Source organism: Ursus americanus, chromosome 16 (genome assembly GCF_024610735.1).
Source record: "Ursus americanus isolate L20-20 chromosome 16, mUrsAme1.1.p, whole genome shotgun sequence".
Taxonomy (NCBI): Eukaryota; Metazoa; Chordata; class Mammalia; order Carnivora; family Ursidae; genus Ursus; species Ursus americanus.
The window spans coordinates 49,906,426-49,924,413 of record NC_142142.1 but is presented as its reverse complement, the minus strand read 5'-3'; the positions used below and the strand labels follow the sequence as shown (position 1 = coordinate 49,924,413).

The 17,988-nt window shown below is 41.4% G+C and overlaps 1 protein-coding gene across 7 annotated transcripts in view; it reads left to right on the top strand.

Moving 5' to 3' along the window:
• Window positions 1-17,988, top strand: part of KMT2A (lysine methyltransferase 2A) — a 79,760-nt gene that overhangs the window by 2,716 nt on the left and 59,056 nt on the right. The window lies entirely within an intron of this gene.

Sequence of the window (17,988 nt, the reverse complement as noted above, 5' to 3'; positions counted from 1 at the left end):
GCAAAAAAAAAAAAAAAAAGACTTACTGACATTTCATTTACCTGCTTATTTTCGAAATTGAGACTTGCCTGGTTATATGTAGAATTTTAGCCCCATGTGTATTTGAGTATAATAAGAAAGTCTGTATTAGGAGAAGTTAGTCTATTTTAAGGGGATCCTGAGACGTATTTTCTTCTTGTTTAGCATGCTTATGTATTTTCTATCGAGGGACGAAGTGTTCACATGCCAAATGTTGTTATCACATATTCAAAAGCAAAGTTTTATGCTGACAGCTTGCAATCGTAGCTTTTCAAGAGACTGGTTAGAAAGAGAGCCACCTGGATTCAGGGACCTAATGTCTGGGCACCAGAATATTTTATCTGTTGGTCTTTGACAAATCACCTTTAAAGTTTGAATCAGGTGCTAACACTTCCTTATCCACTGGCATTATTTTGCTGAGCAGTAGTATGTAGTGTCAGGCCTGTTAGGGAACTGCAGTTAATTCAAATAAGATTATATTAATATGTTGTTCTTGTTTTTTTCTTTTAAACTTTTGCCTGAACGTACTTTACTCTGAGAAGAGTGGTTGACTCCTTACATTCAACTTCAGTAATTTTTCTGAATTGGGTTTGAATGAGCTGTTGTTCCAGTGGTAAGCTTTTTATGTGGTAGTTGGAAGCAATTTGGTATGGGTTGATGGTATTCGTTGATTAGTGCTACCCCATAGTATGGCTGAGGACTAAATCACTTAGTAGTGATTAGATCCTTTGACCTGGTAGTTTTCAGTGTAGAAACCAAGCATTTTGTTACAGAGTCTCACAAATCAATGATAAGTTCCAAAAGGGAAGTTCAGGGTTCCCCTGGGCTGGCATACTTACAGAATTCTAAAGATTGTTTCTTAGAATTCACTCACAGATCTGTATCAAGTCTTGTCTGGATTCATCAAGAAATGGTTTTGTGACCGAAAATGAGTCTAGCCTCTTTAAATTCTGGTTTGCTTTAAGTGAGTAATGACTGTAACTTGTTTATAACAAAATGTAAGTTAATACTTACAGAACTAGTAAGTTCAGGTAGTTGAAAGGGGGTAGAACTTCCAGATCACTTCCCTGTTTAAACTCCTTTAGCCATGGGAGACTTGTCCTTCATTGCCACCGGTCCCTAACTTCCCTTGGACTGAATATCTCTGGGTAACAGCTACATGTAAGAGTTCTTCAATGACCAAATTCTGTCAGAATGGAATTATTTTTAAAAATATGTAGGTGTTGCTGGTCTCCTCTATTTGGGCTTTTTGTGTGACAATCGAAGTAGAATTTAAGTTGGATTTTACTGAGTGCAGCAGGAAATCACAGAGGTCTGCTTCTTCATCTGCCCTTTCCCCTCCATATTGTCCCACTTTTCTGAGGATTGTCTCCGGTACTGTTAATGCCACCATACTTTGCCATCTAAATAAACATGGTACAGCATCCTCTCTGTTGACTAGAACTTGAGCTGTTTTTAATATAAACCCCACAAGTGATTTATATATCAGCAACTAGTCTTTGTTTATTAATTCCGTAATCCACTTACCTTCCTTACCACCTCACGAAATGTTAAAAGCAAAATTTCCACGCTGATCACAAAGTGGCACATTTTCAGTAGATATAAATGGAAACTGAATGGCAACATTGGTCTCTCTTTGTTTTTATTTGAAATGGCAGTTTAGTTGAGGTGGACTAAGGCACACTCTTGGTTGGGCCTAGAAAAGATGATGTTCCTGTAGGCAGAGGGTAGTTGGAGAGTATCTGTGATTTTGTTTTTGGTTTGGTTTTGTTTTGTTTTGGATGTTCACTGGGCACATGTACCAAGAGGGGGGAGTTGTTCTTTCATGGCCTTCACAGCTAATCCTGAGCTTGACAGGGAAAATGAAGCAGAGAACACAAGGGGAGTAGAAGAAGGCTCAGAGTGGAAGTCAGCGGGCAAGGGCTCTCCTCGCGCTCATCTCCGTCACTGACCAGTCATGGGACCTTGGGCAATTCACTTTTAACCTTGAATATCTGACCTGTTAAATGAAAAGGTCGGGCTAAATATTAGCTCATGAATCTTTTCTGCTCCAGTATTCTGATTCTTTTCTATTAAGTAATTTTTTTTTGGTCAGGTCAGAACTTCATATTCTGAGTTTTTTTTAAGAGTCAGAGTCGGTGAGCCTATTCAGTAGTTTTTAATATTAGTTTGTACATTGCCCATTTAATTGGCATGATTGTTGGGAAGAGAAATTTCAACTTAGTGGGAAAGTTTTCATTGTATGGACAAAATATAATGACTGAAGTGTATGGAAAAAGTTCTTTGCTGGAGTTGACCGATGTCATTTATAAGAAAAGTGAAGATGAGATTTTAAATACAAATCATCTTGTGTTGAGAGGCCCTCTTGCTTGATTAAATTTGTTTCACGTTTTCCATGTCGTGGATTCCTGACTACAAAAGGGAAGTTATTTTCAGTCTAGGTGGTGTATTCCTTTAGGTGTGTGAGCTTTTAAATGGAAAGTTCTGTGCATTAATGAATTTATGAATCCAAAGTGACAGTACCTGTGTTGCAGGGAGCAGCTGTTAATAGGCTCTGAAATGTAGGACTTTGGTTTATACTGAGCATCAGAAATGTAGTCTTCAGAACACTTCTTCATTCTCACTGCGAGCCATGTGACATGTCCCCATCTCTTCCTTCCATTCAATGATCTGAAGGCACAGTGCTCTTGTAGGAAATTACCATTCACAAAATAATGATTTGCCTTCTGATTACTAGTTGAGAAGAGAAAATGCTCCCATCTTGACTCCATTTCTGTATCTTTGCTCACCTTGAAGCTGTCCTTCCGTAGAGCACCTGTGTAGAGTCCCACTCCATACCCATTGCCTTCCTTGCCCTGTAGCTAGAGGGGGTGGCGAGGGTGCTTTGCTTGCTCTGAGGCATATAACACTCTGCAGTGCCTCTCTCTCTCTCTCTCTCTGTCTCTCTCGGAGGCTCACTGTTTTAATTGTAGGTCTCCTAATTAAGATCTCTTTGTGCCTGCCCACATTCCACTAGTGTTGGCACAGGACTTCAGTTTCCTTCTAGCACTTCACTTGAAGGCCTTCGGTAGGGCCTTTTGTGAATATCTTGTCTTTCCATTCTTCCTCTGCCAAGGTGGAGAGCCCAGTGGCATAGACCTTTGAGAAAGGGGGAAGCTATGTGACTGTCACTACTTTGGAAGGAATTTATTCCAGGATTGCCGGGATGGCAACTTCTGTTGTCTGCATATGTTATTTTCAGGGATTAAGGAAGGTTAAATTACTAATGAGTCTGACATAACCTACCTGTAATTTTTAATCAGATTTTTAACCCCTTGGGCACTAGTAGGAAAGAGCTCACTGTGAAAAAGTATTTGTTTGGGTCTTACCTAGATTGTTTTAAAGCTTGATAAGTATAGTTTTATCATGGAATAAATCACAGACTCGTGATTTTTGTGGACTGGTAGGTTGTGAAGATAATCAAATGAAATTATTGATTGCTCCTGAATTGTATCAGACTGAATGAACATTGACTTAGAGATTTGAATGAACTTTTTTCATTAGAAAAGACTTAGGGAGGTTCTAGAAATTATTGAGTTAATTAGGAATACTCCTATAGGGTCTAGTCTTTCTTGAGAAATTTGGCAATTGGCTAGGCTTCTACGGTAGTTTCAGAAGAAGGCAAAATAATTGGAAAATGTCATTTCACTTTAATTTCCATCATACCAGTGCTCAGAATGCAGCCTGTCGGGTACTGGATCTAAATGTGGTCTGCTAGAGGAAACGTAGTCTTTATTGGGAGAAAGGGATCTTGAATCCTTCACCTGGGCCCAAATGGTTTCATTGATCACATCAGTATGAGGCAGGCAGACAAAGGGCTACTTTTCTGTTGTTATTGTCATTTCATTGGTTGTGAAGAAGGCCTGAAAGAAGGAAGTACAGGATCTTTATGGCATGCATTAAATAAAGCCCGCGCTCTTATACCTGAGTGGGTGGTTTTATGGCCTAATTCTCTAATTGCTGGCATTTATGACAGTGTGGATGCTACTGGCCCTGTGGCCGAGGTGGATTATGTTGGGAATAGGGAAAGAAAAGGGGTCCTTTTGTTGGCCTTTTCATTTCCCCCTCAATAAGATCTCTGAGAAGGCCCCGAGGAAGTGCACAGACACTTGAACTGAGGGAATGACATCCCATAAAATGGTTCTTTATGTTTTTAAAAAGGATGAGCTGCTTTTCGTGACCTATCCAAAGAAATCCATACCACCACTGTTAAATATTTCAATGAGCTTTGTACCTTGTCAGGTTACACACCAGGGGAAGCCGGCCATGAGGCTGTAGCCACTGCCAGACGTTTGCCTTTTGAAGACTAAGACATTTGAAAGACGGATTTTGTCGTGTGATTTGTAGTTGTTTGGGATGATAGAAGTCCCCTTGTAGGATTAGTACAAAACTTCTTAGGGGCCAAACTTGGCTTCACTTTTTAGATGTTGGACATCTTTAATGAGCTTTAGTTTTAAAGAAACAGAGATACAAATGCAGGAGTTAGTTGACAGTTTTCTGCACTGGCTGTGAAAATTCCCCTTCCTTTGAAATGAGTAGTTGTTTTTCTATTTGACAAATAGACCGAAGGGATTTCCCCAGAAAACTTACCTTTAATTATCACTGCAGCAATGCCTTGTGTCCCACCAGTGGGGCGGATCTCTTCCACTTGCATTTACCTCTAGAGCTGGAGTTTCTTTCATATATTTTATCTCTTTTCTTGCATTTTTGTCGTTGTGTTTAGTTGGAATGCTTGGGTGTAGATGTTTTGAGTCTTTCGGCGGCCAGAGCCATGAACTTGTCTGACATCGGAACTGTTGAAGCCAGATCCCACCCTGACGGTCTGTGCTTTGCTGAAGCATCATTGTTTCATTCTCCTTTTACAGCATCAAAGTAACTGTGGCTTTCTGTCTTGAGTTAGGAGAGTAGTATTACTTGTGAGGTGTGTTGTTGGAGAACATTTTTTTCAGCCAGCTCTCCTTTGTACTATCTCCGTTCTGAAAACGGAGGAGAAATTAATCACAAATATCTCTACAATAAATATCTACACCCAGAGGAATAAATATTTACACATGTCTACATTCAACTTCTGTCCATCCATGAGTATTGACTAATTTTTAGATCAAATGCAAACATACAACATTGTTCCTAGATTATTGCCTTTAATTATAAGCAGTAAAACCATGTGGATATCATCTCTTTAAGCCCAGCTAATGAGGAAATCCTTTTGTAATCTCTCCGGCTAGGATTTTTTATTTGTGCATATATAAATACCTTTATAAAGGATGGGGAGAATCTCATTATCTAATCTGTAATAGTGTGAGATAGTATAGCACAGTAATTAGAAGCTGTTAAGACCACGGGCTCTGGATTTAGACTGCCTGGGTTCAAATCTTTGCTCCCTGGTTTATTAGCTGAATGACCTTGGAAAAGTTTCTTAACCTCTCCATGCTTCAGTTTCTTCATTTGTAAATTAGCAGTAATCAAGCTTTGTAAAATTATTGTGAGGCTTAATTGAAATTATGCATGCAAAGTACTTAGCAATTTGCCCGGTACATAAGAATCCCTAATTATTATTAGGACTCAAAGTTTGAAAGGCCACGAGGGCTATAATCTTATTTTTTTCCATCAAGATAACTGGGTTTTATTACTCTGATACATACATGTATATGTGTATACATACATACCTGTTTGAGAGCTATAATCTTGACTTTAGAATGTTCTTGATTTGGGTCTGGATGTCAAGTTCATTAGTAAGCTAGGCGTAACTAAATTGAAGGCCAGCCACACATCTCAGCAACGGGGTACCACTGGTGTCCAGTGAGAACATAATTAGAGATAAGGCAGAAAAGGGAGGAAAGAGAACAAGACAGTAAATAGGCAGGTGGGACACCGAGGAATTCAGTGTTTCCAGGAGTTGCATAGTTATCAGGCCAAGGCAGCTATGTTGGGGTTGCTACTCCTGGATCTCGATAACTAGTTTCCCTTACCTTTTTATGTATGAGTCTAAATACTCGGGGATCCTTTGCAATGATTCTGAGGCTCTTCATGGTCCTTAGCCCCCAGGTTCAGCTCCGTTCGTCTATACTTGGTAACTAGTTGACATTTGTTCTCAAGTGTCAGCACGGGGAGAATTAAGTGTTGGTCTACAGAGATCAACACAATTAATAATTTAATTATAGAAGAAATGCTAAGTTGTAGGTTACAGTTCCTGGGGGTTGGAACTTAGCTTGAGAAATAAAAAAGAACCACAAGTAGAATAGTCAAAAACACATACGGTTTAAGAATACCAGTAGAGGGTAGTTTGCTTGAGGAGGAGACATACAGTTCTGCTTTATCTCTCTTTAAAAAAAAAACACCGAATACACCCCATCATTTACAGATGAAGAAACTGAGGCACAGGCAAGCTAGATAGTTTTCCTGAAGTCATATGGCAAGTAAGCAGCAGAGCTGGAATTCGAATCTAAACCCGTATCCATCAGAAAGCTCGCTCAGTCATACTCTCTGTCACTATCTTCACCTCTTTTTTCTTTGCACCCCCTCCAGTCAGTTTGTGAGGCTTGTCCGTGATACTGTTGCAGTGTTTAATCTGTGCCTGCTGTTCTGTTTTTACCATCCTACTTGAAACTCCCAGTACCTTTGCATGGATTATTACCATAATCTACCCCGTCTCCCCGCCTGCCTTTTCACTATGTACACTGTTGCCAGTGGTTTTCTTAAATATAGATCTGATTATGTCACTTTATTCCTAAAACCCTTTGCCTCCCCACTGAATATAAAATAAGATTTAAAATTCTCAGCCCTTCATAATCTAGCTGGCCTACATTTCTGCATTTTGAACATTATCTCCTGAACACACATTCTCACTTACATGCTTCAACCATGTTGGGCTACCAGTCTATTAGATGTTCTCCATGGGCTGTGTGTACCTGCCTTTATAGCTTTGCTAATGCCTCTCCTTTGCCTTAAAGTCTTTCCCATCTTGCCCTGCCTCTGGCTCATTCATCTTTCATGGCTCAGCTCAGATCCCAGATCCCCTCTACCAAGAAGCTCTTACAGATGCCACTGCTAGTGGAAATTCAACTTCTCCTTTCCCGTTTTCTTATTGTACTTAATACCTACCTTTAAAAAAATTTACTCCAGGTTACCTTATAGTGTAAATACTTTTTTTTTTAAGTTTATTTTTAGAGAAAGCATGCATGCGAGCGGGAAGGGGCAGAGGGAGAGAGAGAGAATCCCTAGCAGGCTTCATGCCTAGCGAGGAGCCCGACATGAGGCTTGATCTCATGACCCTGAGATCATGACCTGAGCCAAAATCAAGAGTCGGATGCTTAACCGACTGAGCCTCTGATGTAAATACCTTTGAATGTGTCTGTCTTCCACCATTGGATTGTGATTTCCTTAAGACTTGGACCATTTCTAAGTCACCATTTGTGTTTTATATTGTTTATAGTGGTGACTTTCCGTGCAGAAGGTGATCAGTGAGTATCTGTTGAATTGAAAATCCGATACACGTACAACTTTTAGGAATATCTTGCAAGGACAGCGTTACAGAAGCTGTTATGTTGTACAAGACTTAGTAGCAGGAGAATTGTAAGTGATTTTTTTAAAATAGTGAACTGGGGCTCCTGGGTGGCTCAGTGGGTTAAGCATCCATCCGACTCTTGATTTTGGCCCAGGTCATAATCTCAGGATTGTGAGAGAGAGTCTTCCATCACCTCCTCACTGGGCATGGGGCCTGCTTGGGATTTTCTCTCTCCCTCTCCCTCTGTCCCACATCCCCCATCTCTAAAAAAAAAAAACAAAAAAGGTAAACTAACTCAAGTGTAGCAGAGGAACATTTCTGTAATAGTACTGAGTGGGGTTTTACAAGTGGTGTTGAGGTGTCCTGACAGGATGCCATCATCTTTTATGTAGATAATGCCAGCGCTGACCATCCCCTTACTTGAGTGTTGTTTCCATTTCTAGGTTCCTCAACTTAAAGGGGATGAGGAGACGTTGGAGGCGGTTCTGAGGAGACTCAAAAGATGATTATATGATTGGAAGTCAGTCCTGTGAGGAAAGTTTGGGAGAATGAAAGGTTAAGAGGCAACTTAATAACTCTTCCAAAGACATGAAAGGGTCCATTCTTAGGAATGAATGGTAACCAGCTGTTTTCCAGCCCCACGGGTCCGAGAGTAAGAGAAGTAGGTCTACACTGAAGCAGAGGGTAGTTATATAAAGAACTTGTTACTAATGATGTTTGTCATAGTGATGGTTGAAAAGGTTACCAGAATAAGGTTACCATCTTCTCCGGAGGTGAATTTTTAAAGTACCGTCATCCTGCCTATATATGCATAGAATGACCTCTCCAACTACCCCCTCGTTCTGGGAATCAAAAAGTGTATTTTCATTCAGATCTAGAGGGTGTGGATCATGTTTTGTACTTCTTAATATTCCCCCAGGGGTCTTGGGGCCCTACTGGCTCCTTAAGTATTTGACTTGAATTGTCAATTTGTGGCAATAATTAACTTTCAGTAGTAAGCTCCAGAGAAATGGCTTTATGAAACGATATTATAGTAGTTTTATAGGAGAATAAAAACGTAGTAAATGGAGCTAAGAGAGAAATCTTAACATCAAGAGAAACCAGGGAATAAGGTGTGGTCTTACTATCGGAAGCAAGTAAGTGTTTGTAGGTTTTATGTCCATTTTCAATTGTAGTTAAAGAGATGTGCTGCAGAATATCCTTTGGTAAGGTTATCACTCTTGGGGACGTAGTATAACAAGTGCTTTGTAAATCCTTTCCAATGTAATACAAGCTTGCTTCATGTGAATGAGGATTACAAAGGCCCCTGACCCTTGGCTTTTGAGGCTGTGTGGAGGGCTTGCATCACTCAGAATGAAACCTTTTTAGATATGTTGGGTTGCAGAAAGCATTTCCTGTACAGTCAGAATGAAAACTGTGAATTGGGATTATTCATATAGATTACCAAGAGTCTGGGCAGAGCTGATATTAACGCCAGCTCTTTTTCCTACCAAGTCGTAGTTCCAAAACCTTGATTGGGTTATTAACACTGAATTCAGTACTGGAATATATATAAATTCCTTCTTTTAGGTGAAGTGATATGAGATTTACTTAAGGTTATATATGTATAATGAACTTTCTAAGTTTCATATAGTAAATATGTCCACTCTTAACTAGACAGTCTCATTAAATGACTGGAGTTCAACGGTGTAGCTGGATTCTTGCAGGAATTCTGCAAGTGGTGGCAAAGTCAAGGGCAGTTTGGATTCCCTAGTTGTAAAATTGGGTGTCACTTAAGAAACTCTGGGAATTGGAAATGTAAGAAATTCATGCTTTTCCTGGAACTTTTTTTTTAAGATTTTAATTTTATTTATTTATTAAGATATAGAGAGAGCGTGCACAAGCAGGGGGTGGGGGGGACGATGGGACAGTGGGAGGAGCAGAAGGAGAGGGGGAGAGAGAATCCCTACGGAGCCTGATGCTCCGCTCAATCCCAGGACCCTGAGATCATGACCTGAACCGAAATCAGGAGTTGGATGCTTAACCGACTGAGCCACCCAGGCGCCCTTTTTCCTGGAACTTTTAATTATTAGTCATACAGATTTAAATTCAGAAAGCAAGCAATTATGAAGGCAAAGAGTAATTGTCATGATTCTTTGTTCTACTTGAGAGACTCTGGAGTTGGAGTAATAAAAAATAAAATGCCAGGGACTTTTTTTTTTTTAATTGGTTAATGCCACATAATGCGGGCTTCTCAGAATGCGATGGCAAACTTGCAAATATAATGTGGTAGTCAGAGGGGAGTCCGTTGGTTTTTCAAGATACTGAGAACACACAATGAGAACACAAAACTTCCCTACTCCTACTTTGAACATTAATTCCCGAAAACTATGAGATCAAAGTGGTGCTGGCTGACTCGGTAGCTTTGTTGTCTTGCCGAGGAGAACGTTCACTTTTGTCGCCTACCTCCACACTGCTCCTTCAGAAAACGGACTTTACCGAGGGATAGTCCTATTTACCTTCAGAAAGAAGGAAGTTGTGAAAACCTCGTGTTACCGGAGTTGTTCTTGGTCATTCAGCAGCACATCTGGCCTCCCAGAAGGAGAGGTGCACCCTGCCCTTGGTACCAAGATAGGACCAACAAGCTGGAAGAAGAAAGTTGAAATTTTGTAGTAGAACCTTGTAATCGAATGAGCATATAACTCAGAACGAAGTTAACTACTTAAAGTTGGCATCTGGGGGATCCAAATCTCTTGTAATAAAAAGAACCGTCTCTGAAAACAACGTTGGTGTTTGTTGGCTTAATTTTTCCAGCCTATTCAAATGGATCTGGTCATGTGGTACTTTCCTGTGGTGCTAATTAGCTTAATTTCTACAGCATATCAGACTGACTTCTTCTGCTTCGGACTTGGAACCTAGGAGTCTGCAAATATACCTTTCTTGATTTGGTTTGGTTTGGTATTTTAAGATCCAGTGAAATAATTTTGGGCATTGCCAAGAATCTGTATAGTTTACTGTCTGATGTAGTGTGTTCATTTGCTGTCTTTTCTTTTTTCTTTTCTTTTCTTTTTTCCTTCCCTTCCCTTCCCTTCCCTTCCCTTCCCTTCCCTTCCCTTCCCTTCCCTTTTCTTTCTCTCTCTGTCTCTCTCTCTAGCTCTCCCTCTCTCTTTTTCCAAGACCAGTGCACCACTTAATGGCTGCTTTCTGAAGCAGGGTGGGTGGCATTCACCTGTTGTCTCATTTGCTTGGCTGTTTTGAGCATCTCTGCTTCTTGCTCTTGTTGACATGGAATGAGGATGGAGGGTACTACTTCTTTCTCTAATGACAGAGTGGGTAATACTTCTGTTTGTCAGGTGGCAGTTGCTAGGTAGAATTGAGTTAAATATTTGAAAACTGAATTTCATTCTTGTGTGGGTGAAAATTTTACCACCTATTATTATTGAAGAAGAGTGTATTATTGGCTTTGCACTCTTTAATCCTAGGTGACTTTTTTGCGTTAACATTTCTCAATATCAGGCAGAGATCATATTTAAAATGGTTTATTTTTTTTCAAGATTTTATTTTTTGAGACAGGGAGAGCGTGAGAGAGAGAGTGGGAGAGCATGAGCAGTGGGGAGAGGCAGAGGGAGAAGAAGACTCCCCGCTGAGCCGGGAGCCTGAAGCGGGGCTCGATCCCAGGACCCTGGGACCATGACCCTGAGCTGAAGGCAGACAACCGACTGAGCTACCCGGGTGCCCCTAAAACAGTTTAAATCTCATCCTAGCTGTTATATATTCAAATTACCACTGTTGTCTTTAATGCATCAATAACCAGAGAAAATTTGGCCTTGGCCATACCCCTGACAATCTGTTGACAAGAGACTATGATGTTAGTTCAGTTAACTGCATGCATTTCTCGAGTAGTTGCTTTCAGAAGCAACCTTAGGAAGTTTGTCTCTTAATGTCTGTTCTCCCTTCTTTTAGAATCAACAGCATTATTGTTGTATTCCACTTTTTGGAAAAGAGTTACAGAAGTCACTATATTTTCTTCCTTTACAAATGATGACAGTACTTGCAAGGAGGTTCCCCTTCCCCCTAAGTGGCATTCATTCATTAATATGTCACTGTACACATAAGAAATGGAGAGAGATGGGAAAATCTAATTCATTTTTTTAAAGATTTTATTTATTTATTTTACAGAAAGAGGGAGAGAGAGAGCACACATGCGAGCGAGTGCAGGAGCAGAGGAGGGAGAGGGAGAAAGAATCTGAAGCACACTCCTCACTGAGCTCGAGATCATGACCTGAGCCAAAACCAAAAGTCGGATGCTTAACCGACTTTGCCACCCAAGTGCCCCTCTTACTCATTTTTCAAAAAACATCTTTTATGTACTAGGCAAGATGACCAACTGCTGGGGCACTGGCATTGAACAAGTCCCATTTCTTGTGGAACTTACTATCTAACTTCTTTTTCCTGAGCTCTGCTTAAAATACAGCATGAACATAAGTACTAAAATGATAATACTTTGCAAGATACTTTGGAAATTGGTCATGTGAAGGTTGAAGCTCTCACAACTAATATTAACAGAATTGTCTGTGGGAGCAGTTCGAGGAGTATTCTTCATTTTCCGATTTACTGATTCTTGAGTTAGCTATACCAAGTGTACTACATGGATCAAGATAGTTTAAATATTCTCAAGGTATTTAATAGTTTCTCCCTTCCTGTTAAAAGGGAACTTAAGTGCTACCACGTCCTCTGGCACCTTCTACAATCAAAGAAGTACCACTCTCTTGTACTCTGAATTCCATCCCACTTGTCTCCTCAAGGTTGTTCTGCAATTATCACCTCTTTCCTGCATCCACAGTTTTTCTCTCACATCTGGATTGGTCTAATCAACCTGTTAAACTATTTTTTTTAAGATTTTAATTAATTAATTTTAAGTAAACTCCATGCCCAATGTGGAGCTTGAACTTATAAATGCCGAGATCCAGAGTCCCATGCTCTACTGACTGAGCCAGCCAGGTGCCCACAAGTATCTTAATATAATCCTTCTTTAAAAAAAAGAAAAAGAAACCTTGACCTCATGTCATCCTCCAGCGACTGCCCAGTTCTCGGTTCCTTCTCATAGCAAAACTCCTTGAAAGTGCTGTGTGCCATTGCTGTCTCTACTTCCTCACCTCTCTCTCCTCCTTAGCCACTGCCGCTGAGTTTTTATCCCCCTGGTTCTACTGAAATAGTTCTTACCAGAGTCCTCAAGGAGCTCAGTCTTGCCAGATTGAGTAGATAATTCTTGGTCCTCTGGGCAGCATTGAATCGGCTGACCACTCCCTTCTTGAAACATTCTTTTCTTGGATTCTGTAACACCACGTTCCCCTGCTCTTTTCTTAAGTCATTGGTCTTAATTTTCAGTCTTCTGTATGGCTTCCCTCCTCTGCTTCACTTTCCTGAGTGTTGGGGTCGTCTAGGAGGCCGCCTTTGGCTGCCTTCTCTGTCTACACCCTCTTCCTAGGTGATCTCATCCAGACCTCGTCTACATGCCCAGGGACTACTAAGTCTTTGTCTCGAACTCTGACTACTTCTCGGAGTCCCAGGGTTATATAACCAAATGCTTATTTGGCATTTCCACTTGGGTAGTAAAAATAGGAGTAGTTAGCATTTATTGAGTGTTTACTACGAGCTAGGCAGTCCCTTACAGATTCGGGGTACCTTACATTGACCATTTTACCTGATCTTGACCACCTCTGAGGTAGCCGCTGCTATTCCCAGGCAAGAAAACAGGTACGCATTGAAGCCCTTGGATATCTAATGGGTGTCTTGTACTTACCATAGCCAAAAAGTCTTGATGTTCTTCGTCTTTCCCTGTGTTTGGGAATGACTCTGCCATTTACCCAATTGCTCAGGCCTAAAATTGAGGAGTTACTTTGATTGCTCTCTTTTATGCATATCCCAAATAACCCACCAGCAAATTCTGCACCACCTCCAAAGTACGTGAAATCCAGCTTCTCATTTCCACCACCCGCACCCCTGACTTACCCGTTACAATCTTTCGGCCGGACTATTCTGTCATCTCCTTGCTTGTGTTCTTATCTCGCCAAAGTTTGTTCTTCACACAGCAACTATGTGCCCCAAGTGTAAACGAGTCAGATCTTAGTATTCCCTCTCTTTAAATCTGTCAGTGGCGCCCCCTCACCCTCCATCCCCCCACTGCCAGAATAGATCCAGATTCCTTCCTGTGGCATCAAAACCGTGCAGGCTCTGGCATCTGGTCAGGTCTGCTTCCCTGACACCATCTCTTCTCATTCTCACTCATTTTGCTACAGAGCCAGGCTGGCCTTATTGTCTGCCGTCCATGCCAGGCTTACTGCTGTCTCTGGGGCTTTGCACTTTCTATCCAGCAAGAATACTGCTCCACCTAGATCTTTATACGTCTGTCTTTTCCTCATCATTTAGGGCGAAACCAGGGTTCAGCAAGTTTTTTCTACAAAGGGCCAGATGGTCTCTGTTGTAACACTCACTTCTGCTGTTGAAGTGCACAGGCAGCCACAGACAGCACAGAAACGGACGAGCGTGGAGATGTTCCAATAAAACTTTATGTCCACTGAAATCTGAGTTCCATATAATTTTCACATGTACGAAATACTCTTCTTTGATTTTTTTTTCAACCATCTAAAACACTAAAAACCATTCTTAGGGCATGGACTGAACAGAAACAGGTGGCAGACCAGATTTAGTCAGTGGCCCATAATTTGCCGGTCCTCGGTGAACCATCACTTTGGAGAAGCCTTTCCTGACCACAGGAAATAACCCCCACAGCTAACTCCCACCATTGCCTTGGTCTCTTTACTTCTTTGTTTTACGATTATTTTCTCTCTCCACTAGGTTGTAGCCTCATGGGGCAGGAATTTTGTCAGTGTATCTTTAGAGTCTCAAACAGTGCCTAGCAGTTCTCAGTAAATACTTGCGGAGTGAATGGATCCTAGTCACATTCAAACCATGGCTGCAGACCACGATCTGGTCTCCCTCTATTCAGTCTCTTTCCTCTCTCATTCTGTGTGTGTGTGTGTGTGTGTGTGTGTGTGTGTGTGTACGTACACCTTCTCCAGAGTAAACTTCAGAGTAATGCTTTTTCTACATTTGAGAACTAGTGGTAGCTCCCTGCTGTTCATTGTATCAGCTTTGACCCTACCATCCTAGACTTGACAAGGTTGATACTTCATTTGTCTCTTATCTTGACCCTGCTGTGGCTGCCCTTTCCTGCATCAGATTTTCTCCCCATTATTGTGCCCTCCCATTTATTCTTTTTTTTTTTTAAGATTTATTTGAGAGAGAATGCATGTGTGAGTGGGGGGAGGGGCAGAGGGAGAGCATATTCAAGCAGACCCCACCCCCAACCCCCTACGAAGCGCATAGCCTCGTGCAGGGGCCAACCCCATGACCCATGAGATCATGACCCCAGCTGAAACCAAGAGTCCCGACTCCCAACCGACTGAGCCACCCAGGTACCCCATCCCATTTATTAATTAGCCATTGTCCATGATGCGTGTCCTTCAGAACTGTGTTCTAAAAACTCCTGTAGGTTATAAGCTTCTTTGAGAGAAGCTGGAGAAATCTGTTGTGTTTCTCACCTGACAGATGCCCATATAAACAAAGTTTTGCCTGTACTTTCAGAGAAATTCCTCAGCTTACTCCTGCCCATGAACTTCTTTGCAACTAAATCCTTGCTTAACCCCTTTCCTAAAAGAAGAGAATTTCCCTCCATTGTGCTTTGTATTCATTCTCTCCCAGTGCTGATGCCTTCTCCCAGTGCTTTTTCCATTTATTATCTCTTTGCTTTTGAGGATTTTTCAATCTCTTTCCTGCTGCTGTGTTCTCCTTTGGCATATAAACATATTCTCCTCAAGAAATAATCCTCCCAAGCTGGTCTCTCCCTTGCTTGTGCCCTATCTCTTGTTTCCCACATTGACTGAGTTTTTTCAAAAGACTAGGTTATACTTATTTCCATTATGTCACTTAAAAAAAAAAAAAAGATTATTTATTTTAGAGAGAGTGCGTGCATGTGTAAGCAGGGCAGGGGGGTGGGCAGAGGGGGAGGGAAAGAATCTCAAGCAGACTCCCCACTGAGCGCAGAGCCTGACACGGGCCTGATCTCATGACCCTGGGATCATGACCTGAGCCAAAACCAAGAGTTAGAGGCTCAACTGACAGCTACCCGGGCACCCCCCATTTTGTCACTTTCCAGTCACAGCTCTACCCACTGCAGTTGGCTCCTCCTGCCTCTAACACTGCATAAAAGTTGGCCGTGCTAAGGTTAGGGGTGATCTCCCAATATTGTTCTCCCGCTGTACAAGTCTCAGCCCTTACCCAGCTTGACCATCCCTTCCTTCCCTTGACTATTGTGTACCTACCACACGTGACCTTCCTCTTTGGCCATTCTATTTCCATCTCCATCCTTGGCTTTCACCTTTATGTTGTTAAGTGTAGGCATTCCATAGGCATCTGCCATTGACCCTCCTTTTCTCTCATTATTCTCTCCTTGGGTGGGATTTTTTTCCCCATAAAACCATATGTGTTTTCTCCAGATCATTTTCCTGTCTTACAACTTGGATGGACATTTCACATTCAAATATCTGAAGTGATCTCCCTCCCACTTCTATAAACCTTTCTTCCTTCTTGTATTCCCTATCTTGGTAAATATCGCCACAAACCTAATCAGCCCAGGCCAAACACCTGCAAGTTTTTATTCTTTCCATTCCCTTAACCCTTCATATCAAAACTTTGTCTGTTTGCCTCCTGTCTGCGGAATCTGCCCTTTTCCCTCAATCCCCAGTGGTACTGCTGTCATTTTACAACTGTTCTTCCTGCCTCTGGTTGTAAAGGCAGTCTCTGCTTACCCACTGCTGTCATAGTGATCTTTTGAAAATACAAATCTAATCATGCTTCTCTGCCCGCCTGAAATCACTGCTGACAAGCTGTAGAGCCTTCAGGATGAGGCCCACGCTTCCCTGAAGATGGGCTTCAAACTTATGAAGGCATTTAACACGTTTCATGACCTGCCTCTGCCTTTTTTACCTCCCTTCAGCATCTTACGCCCCTTGTCCGCATCAGCTAGGGCCTCAGCCATTCTACACTGTTGGTACTTTCACTCCACGCCACGCGCTCTTGTCCCTCCGTGCATTTGTATGTACTCTTCTCTCTTCCTGCAGTATCTCTCCCTGACCCTGATTTCTCATCCTTCAAAAGTTAGATTAAGTTTTCGTCCTTTCTTGTAATGGCTTTCCTGACCCTTTCTCCTTGATTGGGTTCGTCTTTCTGCTGAGCTGCTGTATTCATTCCATTAGCACGGGTATTCCTCTAGCATAGCAGGCAACCCACTGTATTCCATTAATTTAGTCATCTATTTTTTTTAAAGATTTTATTTATTTATTCATGAGAGGCAGGGGCAGAGAGAGAAGCAGGCTCTCTGCAGAGCGGGGAGCCTGATGTGGGACTCGATCCCAAGACCCCGGGATCATGACCTGAGCCAAAGGCAGACGCTTAACTGACTGAGCCACCCAGGCACCTCTCATCATCTGTTCTTAATAGGCTAGCAGGTCCTGGAAGGCAGAATCTGTCTTCTATGTTTAGGTGAGTTGTCCTCATCCCTTAACCCAGAAATGGGCTCACATATTTGAATGAATCAATGAATCAATGAATCAATGAATGAATTGGTTTAGTCTGTCCTGCTAGTCTGAGGACATTCTCCCATAGCATTCTTAAAAGGAAGAATCATTTTGTCTAATTATTTGGAGTCTACCAGTATTTTCTACTACAGTGCTATTATCACAGTAGCTACTTAATGTTTTATAAACAATTGTGTTTCTTTTATTTTCATTTTACATTTATTGAGTGCCAAGTTTGTGCCAGATACTGGGAATACAAAAATAAGTACACTGTCCCTATCCTCAAAGAGTAACACTCTAGAGAAGGAAATAAACATGTAAACACATTTTTAAAAATCCCTTATGCGAATTAAGTACTAGTAATTATGTGTACATGTCTTTAAAATGCAACATCAAGACCTTGGTGTTTTAGAGCTAGAAGCCGGAGACACAAAGGGAAATGTACCAGCAGAAGTGAGAGGTGACTGGAATAAACTCCCAAAGGAGCCATGTTACTCCTTTTTACCTAGAACTGAGATACACAGTATGCTTCTGCGATGTTCCTTCATCTTCTTTGGTTGTCCTTCGTGATCTTAGTTCTCCTGTGGCCTCCTCATATGATGAAGCCATATCTGATGATACCAAAACTTAGAAGCTTCAAATTTCAAAGAATTTCAAACAATTAAAGAGTATTGGGGTGATTTTGATACTGTCTGTGGTTATTGATGTTAATCTCCAGTTGATTCACTGATAAACCTTTGTAGTTGAAGAACTTTGATTATTCAAACTCTTAAGACTAAACATTTTGGAGACCGAATATGCGAAGATACG